This window comes from Arachis hypogaea, chromosome 12 (genome assembly GCF_003086295.3).
Source record: "Arachis hypogaea cultivar Tifrunner chromosome 12, arahy.Tifrunner.gnm2.J5K5, whole genome shotgun sequence".
In the NCBI taxonomy this organism is placed as follows: Eukaryota; Viridiplantae; Streptophyta; class Magnoliopsida; order Fabales; family Fabaceae; genus Arachis; species Arachis hypogaea.
Genome location: NC_092047.1, coordinates 78,235,073 through 78,243,120, shown reverse-complemented (window position 1 = coordinate 78,243,120; position 8,048 = coordinate 78,235,073). Strand labels below are relative to the sequence as shown.

General features: G+C 39.2%; 1 non-coding gene across 1 annotated transcript; it reads left to right on the top strand.

The window, feature by feature from the left end:
* The first annotated feature begins 647 nt into the window (after positions 1–647).
* Positions 648–755, top strand: LOC112731989 (small nucleolar RNA R71). The gene has a single exon (XR_003167732.1). It is a non-coding gene; the product is annotated as a small nucleolar RNA R71 (small nucleolar RNA).
* Positions 756–8,048: the final 7,293 nt, after the last annotated feature.

Here is an 8,048-nt window from a genome sequence, read left to right as displayed (position 1 = left end):
GGGTATTCTGTGGTCCTTGGGATTGCCTTAGGTGAGGTGCTCTGTAAGGCTGATTCTGATTCTACTGCCTGTTGTTGTTGTTATTCCACCTCTGATTCCCCTGATTATCTCTGCCTCCTCTGTTGTTGTTGTTGTCCCTCCAATTCTGGTTAGAATTGTCCTGCCATCCATGGTTGTAATTGCCACTTTGATTGTATCCTTGGTTGGGGCGGTCATAGAAGTTGAGTGGCTGCCACGGTGTTGTCTTTCTGCTGGAGCTGCGGGCATTCATCAGTATAATGGCTGTAATCAGCACAGATTCTGCAAACTCTTTGTGGGACTAACTGTTAGTTTTGCTATGCTGGAGAAGGTTGAGCTTGCTAAACTTGTTGTTGGTTCAATTGCATCTGCTTCAGCAAGTTGGTCATTTCATAGATACTCTGAATTAAAGCCGCAGTCTCTCTGCTAGAGAATACTTCTGCAACGGCTTTTGCACGGCCTTGTTTCTGCCTGTGATTCCTAGTAGATTCAGCTAAGTCACTGATCAATTGCCATGCCTCATCAGTGGTCTTGTACTTTTTCATAGACCCATTGCTAGCACTTTCCAATGTGGTCTTATCTTGGGGCCTCATGCCCTATGTGACATAACCGAGTAACACTATCTTGTCAATCATATGGTGGGGGCAAGCTTCCAGAAGATTATTGAAGCGCTCCCAGTACTCATAGAGAGTTTCAGAATCATCCTGAACAATCATAGAAATATCTTTCCTCAGTTTATCGATAACTTCAGCTGGAAAGAACTTTTCTAAGAATTCTCTTCTCAGTGTATCCCAGTTGGATACAATTGCTGCTGGTTGAGTGTAGTACCACTCTCTTGCCTTCTCCTCAAGAGAAAACGGGAAAGCCTTCAGCAAAATTGAAGTTTCATTTGCACCATCACGCCTGACAGTAGAACAGGCTGCTTGAAAATCTCTCAGGTGCTTGATAGGCTCTTGAGCAGGTAAGCCATGAAACTTGGGCATCAAATTGAGCAGTGCGGTCTTTATTTCAAAGTCTGTAGCCACCGCTAGGTGATGCGCTTGAAATGGTTGCATTGTAAAATCAGGGGCTCCAGCCTCCTGAAAAGTAACTCTCCTAGCTGATGCCATGTTACCTGCACGTAAAATAACCAAATCAGTAGAACGGGGGGCTGGTTTCTTTCTCAAGTGACGTTTCAGATCCACCCTCAGAGAGGACTAACCGACGCCGAGCTTGCCTTATTCGTGAAATAGTTCTTTCAATCTCAGGATCGAATACTAGCAAGCTTGGGTCAGGAAGCGAACGCGTCATCCAACGAAAGAATCAAGCAGCTCATAGTAGTAAAATAAAATAAAATACAAATAAATAAAATCCAATCAATAACTTTTAGCACTCTATTTCAACTCCCCAGCAACGGCGCAAAAAATTGATGGTGGCAGAAATTGGCGAGTTAAGAATGATTATAAAATATGCGTTGCAAGTATAGTTCTCAACCAACCAGAAATCCACTTATCAATTTAGAAGGGTGTCACAGAAATTAAAATTAAAATACTGGGAGTATGAATCCCAGGTCGTCTCCCAACGAGTTGCAGAAAAGTGTGCTATTTTATTAATCAGATATTTTCAAAAAGGTTTGAGTTGAATGGCAGAAAATTAAATTAGAGAATTTATATAAATTTAAATAAAAGCCTTGACTGGGAGTTGATTAGCTAGAAGCCCTATTCTTGTTAGACTACTCTCAAGATTAATTGACAATTGAGGGTTATTATGTTTAGTTGTCCCTCACTAAGTAAGGGAAAGTTAAACAAGTTAGAATGCTATTTCTATCCACAAGTTCCAATCCACTCTTGGGAGGATTGATGTTAGTGACTAGAGAGCAATCCAACAATAAACCCAATTACAATCTTTCTCTTGAGCATCAAACTCAAGGGTTCCTTTCAATCAACTCCCCATCAAGTTAGGGAACTACTCGCTCATTGTAAATGTAAAATTCATAACATAAGAAAGGGAATTAAAGAAAGACATGATAAATAATGATCAAAAGATTAATTGAAAATAAAAGTAATTCTTGTATTAATAAATGCTAAAATAATCCAATAGTAAAATTAAGTAAATTAAGGAACATGGAAGAGTAAGAGACAAGTAAAGAGAACGAACTAGCATGTCGAAGTCTTGATGAGGCAATAACTCTTCTCAATATCCCAATGCAAAAACAATGAAAAATAACAAATCCTAAAAACTATGAATGTGTAGAGAGAAAACCTAGAGGAGAGGAAAATTAGATCTAAAAACTAAAAACTATGCGGAATGAATGTTGTTTTTGGTTTCTGCATGTTCTCTGGCTCTAGTTTGCTTTTCTGGGCCGAAAACTGGGTCAAAATAAGGCCCAAAATCGCCCTCAGCGATTCTGCAGATTATGCAGATCGCGCATGTCACGCGGACGCGTCACTCAGGCGGACGCGTCATTCGGCGTTTCGCTTTGCCACGCGGGCGCGTCGTCCACGCCTCCGCGTCACTTGTGCAGTTTCCAATTCGCGCGGCCGCGTCATCCATGCAGCCGCGTCATTGCGATTTACTCTCTTCCGCGCGGTCGCGTCATCCATGCGGCCGCGTCGTTTCTCGCTGGTCATCTCCTCAATTTCTTGTGTTACTTCCATTTTTTGCAAGCTTCCTTTCCAATCTCTAACTCATTCATGCCCTATAAAGCCTGAAACACTTAATACACAGATCACGGCATCGAATGAAATAAAGGAGAAATAAAATACATAATTAAAAGTCTCTAGGAAGCAAGTTTTCAATCATGCAATAACTTTAGGAAGGAATTATAAATGCATGCTTATTTAATGAATAAGTGGGTAAAGATCATGATAAAACCACACAATTAAACATAATATAAACCATAAAATAGTGGTTTATCACTGTGACCAGCTTGGCTTTCAGGGTCTCAAACGCCTGTAGACACTCTGTGTCAAACACAAATGGCGTGTCAGCAGCTAGCAGGTTGCTTAGAGGTTTTGTAATTTTTGAAAAATTCTTTATGAACCTCCTATAGAATCCTGCATGCCCCAGAAAGCTTCTGATTGCCTTAACATTGGCATGTGGTGGTAATTTCTCTATTACCTCTACCTTGGCTTGATCCACCTCTATCCCCTTGATTCAAATTTTGTGCCCAAGGACAATTCCTTCAGTCACCATAAAGTGACATTTTTCCCAGTTTAAGACCAGGTTAGTCTCTTGGCACCTTTTTCAGGACAAGTGCTAGATGATCAAGACAGGAGTTGAATGAGTCTCCAAATACTGAGAAGTCATCTATGAAGACTTCCAGGAACTTCTCTACCATATCAGAGAAGATAGAAAGCATGCACCTCTGAAAGGTTGCAGGTGCATTGCACAGACCAAAAGGCATTCTTCTGTAAGCAAATACTCCAGATGGACAAGTGAATGCTGTTTTCTCTTGGTCTTGAGGATCTACTGCAATTTGGTTGTAGCCTGAATAGCCATCCAAAAAGCAGTAGTATTCATGGCCTGCTAGTCTTTCTAGCATCTGGTCTATGAATGGTAAAGGAAAATGATCCTTTCTGGTGGCTGTATTGAGCCTTCTGTAGTCAATACACATACGCTACCCTGTAACTGTTCTTGTGGGAACCAGTTCATTCTTTTCATTATGCACCACTGTCATGCCTCCCTTCTTGGGGAAAACTTGGACAGGGCTCACCCAGGGGCTATCAGAAATAGGATAAATAATCCTAGCCTCTAGTAACTTAGTGACCTCTTTCTGCACCACTTCCTTCATGGCTGGATTTAGCCACCTCTGTGGTTAAACCACTGGCTTGGCATCATCCTCCAATAGGATTTTGTGCATGCATCTTGCTGGGCTAATGCCCTTAAGGTCACTTATGGACCACCCAAGAGCTGTCTTATGTGTCCTTAGCACTTGAATTAGTGCTTTCTCTTCCTGTGGATTTAAAGCAGAGCTTATGATCACTGGAAAAGTGTCACCCTCTCCCAGAAATACATATTTCAGGGATGGTGGTAGTGGTTTGAGCTCTGGTTTAGGAGGTTTCTCCTCTTCCTGAGGGATTTTTAGAGGTTCTTTTATTTCTTCTGGTTCTTCCAAATCAGGCTGAACATTTTTAAAGATGTCCTCTAGTTCTGATTCAAGAATCTCAGTCATATTGATCTCTTCCACCAAAGAGTCAATAATATCAGTACTCATGCAGTCATTTGCTGTGTCTGGATGCTGCATAGCTTTGACAGCATTTAACTTGAACTCATCCTCATTGACTCTCAGGGTCACTTCCCCTTTTTGTACATCAATAAGAGTCCGTCCAGTTGCTAGGAAAGGTCTTCCTAGAATGAGAGTTGCACTCTTGTGCTCCTCCATTTCCAGCACTACAAAGTCAGTGGGAAAGGTAAATAGCCCAACCTTGACAATCATGTCCTCAATGATGCCTGATGGATATTTAATGGAGCCATCAGCAAGTTGAAGACATATCCGGGTTGGTTTGACTTCTTCAGTCAACCCAAGCTTTCTGATAGTGGATGCAGGTATTAGGTTGATACTTGCTCCAAGGTCACATAGTGTTGTCTTGGTACAAGCACCCTCTAATGTGCATGGTATCATAAAGCTTCTTGGATCTTGAAGCTTTTCTGGTAAGCTTTTTAGAATGACTGCACTGCATTCTTCAGTGAGAAACACTCTTTCAGTTTCTCTCCAATCCTTCTTATGACTTAAGATCTCTTTCATGAACTTAGCATAAGAGGGTATTTGCTCAAGTGCCTCTGCAAACGGGATCCTTATTTCAAGAGTCCTGAGATAGTCTGCAAAGCGGGGCAAATTGTTTATCCTATTCCGCTTGGCAGAGCTTCTGAGGATAAGGCATCTTGGCTTTATATTCTTCAACTTTAGTTGCTGCAGGTTTATTCCCTACAGAAGTGGTTGGAGAAGCCTTCTTAGAGGGGCTACTATCAGCACTTGATAGGCGTTTGAACGCCAGGATTGGGTGCTGGATGGGCATTTAACGCTAGCTTCCCACCCTTTTCTGGCGTTTGAATGCCGGAACTGGGCAAGGAATGGGCGTTTATCGCCAACTTTTCCCCCTTTTCTGGCGTTTGAACGCCAGAGTTATTCCTCTCTGGGCTCTTGATGTCCTCAGAGGGATCTTGGGTAGTGGTTTGGTCATCCTTTGTCATTTGTTTCTTTCTTGATTTTTGCTATTTTGAGCTGAGTTATTCAATGTCTTCCCACTCCTTAGTTCGACAGCTTGGCATTCTTCTGTTATCTGTTTAGATAGCTGCTGTCTTGTCTGATTCAATTGTGCTTCTATATTCTTGTTAGCATTTTTAGTGTCTTAGAGCATCTCTTTGAATTCTGCTAATTGTTTTGTCATAAGGAGTAATTGCTGATTAAGTTCAACAATCTGTTCTTGAGGATTGGGATCAGTAGTTACTGCCATAGCCTCTTCTTTTATGGAGGACTCACTGTTTGAGTACAGATGTTGATTTCTAGTAACTGTATCTATGAGCTCTTGAGCTTCTTCAATTGTTTTTCTCATGTATATAGATCCACCAGCTGAGTGGTCTAGGGACATCTGAGCTTTTTCTGTAAGCCTATAGTAGAAGATGTCTAACTGTACCTACTCTGAAAACATTTCAGAGGGGCATTTTCTCAGCATCCCTCTGTACCTCTCCCAGGCATTATAAAGGGATTCATGATCCTCTTGTTTAAAGCCTTGGATGTCCAGCCTTAGCTGTGTCATCCTTTTTGGAGGGTAAAATTGATTCAAGAATTTTTCTGATAACTGTCTCCATGTTTTTATGCTTGCTGTGGGTTGGTTATTTAACCACCTCTTAGCTTGATCTTTTATAGAAAATGGAAACAGTAATAATCTGTAGACATCCTGATCTACTTCTTTATCACGTACTGTGTCAGAAATTTGTAAGAACTGTGCCAGAAACTCAGTAGGTTCTTCCTGTGGAAGATCAGAATACTGGCAATTTTGCTGCACCATGATAATGAGCTGAGGATTTAGCTTAAAGCTGCTTGCTTTGATGGGAGGTACAGATGCTACTCCCATATGCAGCTGTAATGGGGTTAGCATATGACCCCAGAGTCCTTCTGGACTGTTCACTTCCACTTATGTCCATGATGGAGAAAAGGGAATTGATATGAATTATTATTTTTTTTAAATTTAAAAGTAACAAAAAATAATAAGTAAAATAAATAGAAAATAAAATAAAATTTCGAAAACAAAAAGAAAATAAAATAAAAGCAAATTGAAAACTAAATTAATTAATTAATTAAAAAGATTTTGAAATTAGCAATTAAAAAGATATGATTGAGAATTATTTTGAAAAAGATATGATTGAGAAGATATGATTGCAAATTAAAAAAAAAAGATATGATTGAAAAGATATGATTGAAGAAATTAAAAAGATTTGATTTTTGAAAAAGATTTAAAAAGATCAATTTTTGAAATTAGAATATTGACTTGACTAAAAAACAGATATGATTTTGAAAATCTTTGACTAAATTAATGCAAAATTTCAAAATTTATGAGTAAAATAAGGAAAAGATTATTTTTTTAATTTCTGAATTTTAATGAGGAAAGAGAAAAACAACAAAATGACACTAAACTTAGAAATTTTAGATCAAAACAAAGAGAACAAACAAGAAAACTTTGAATGTCAAGATGAACACCAAGAACACTTTGAAGATCAAGATGAACACCAAGAACAAATTTTTGAAATTTTTTTTTTGTAAATAAAAGCACAAGGGACACCAAACTTAAAATTTTTAGAAAATTAAACACAACTTTTTGAAAATTTAAAGGAAAAACACAAAGAAGACACCAAACTTAGAATTTTAAAGATCAAGAAAGAACTAAGGACATGCAATTTCAAAAAATTAAAAGAAAATAAAATCATGCAATTGACACCAAACTTAAAATATAAAACTAAACTCAAATAAAAGACTCTAAACCAACAAAAATAAAATATTCCTAATCTAAGCAACAAGAATAACCGTCAGTTGTCCAAACTCGAACAATCCCCGGCAATGGTGCCAAAAACTTGGTGCACGAAATTACAATCACAGTTTTGCAACTCCGCACAACTAACCAGCAAGTGCACTAGGTCATCCAAGTAATACCTTACGTGAGTAAGGATCGATCCCACGGAGATTGTCGGCTTGAAGCAAGCTATGGTTATCTTGTAACTCTTAGTCAGGATATCAATAATTCTCAGATTTAATTGTAAAAAGTAAAGGAACATGAAATAAATACTTGTTATGCAGTAATGAAGAACACGTTGAGGCTTTGGAGATGCTTTGTCTTATGAATCTCTGCTTTCCTACTATCTTCTTCTTCATGCACGCAAGGCTCCTTCCATGGCAAGCTTTAAGTTGGGCATCACCGTTGTCAATGGCTACTTCCCGTCCTCTCAGTAAAAATGTTCCAAATGCGCTGTCACCGCATGGCTAATCATCTGTCGGTTCTCGATCATGTCAGAATAGGATCCATTGATCCTTTAATTTTGCGTCTATCAGTACGCCCAATAATCGCGAGTTTGAAGCTCGTCACAGTCATCCCTTCCCAGATCCTACTCAGAATACCACAGATAAGGTTTAGACGTTCCGGATCTCAGGAATGGCTGCCAATAATTCTAGCCTATACCACGAAGGTTCCAATCTTAGATGAGAAACTCAAGAGATACACATTCAAGCTTTATTGCATGTAGAACGGAGGTGGTTGTCAGGCACGCGTTCATAGGTGAGAATGATGATGATTATCACAGATCATCACATTCATCAGGTTGAAGTGCGAATGAATATCTTAGAATAGAAGCAGGCGTGATAGAATGGAAAACAGTAGTAATTGCATTAATTCATGAAGAACAGCAGAGCTCCTCACCCCCAACAATGGGGTTTAGAGACTCATGTTGTAGAGAATACAATAGGAAACGTGTAAAGTGTCATAAGGTACAAGATGAATCACTAAAAGTAGTTTTTATAGTAAACTGGTGACCTAGGGTTACAGAAAATGAGTAAGCTA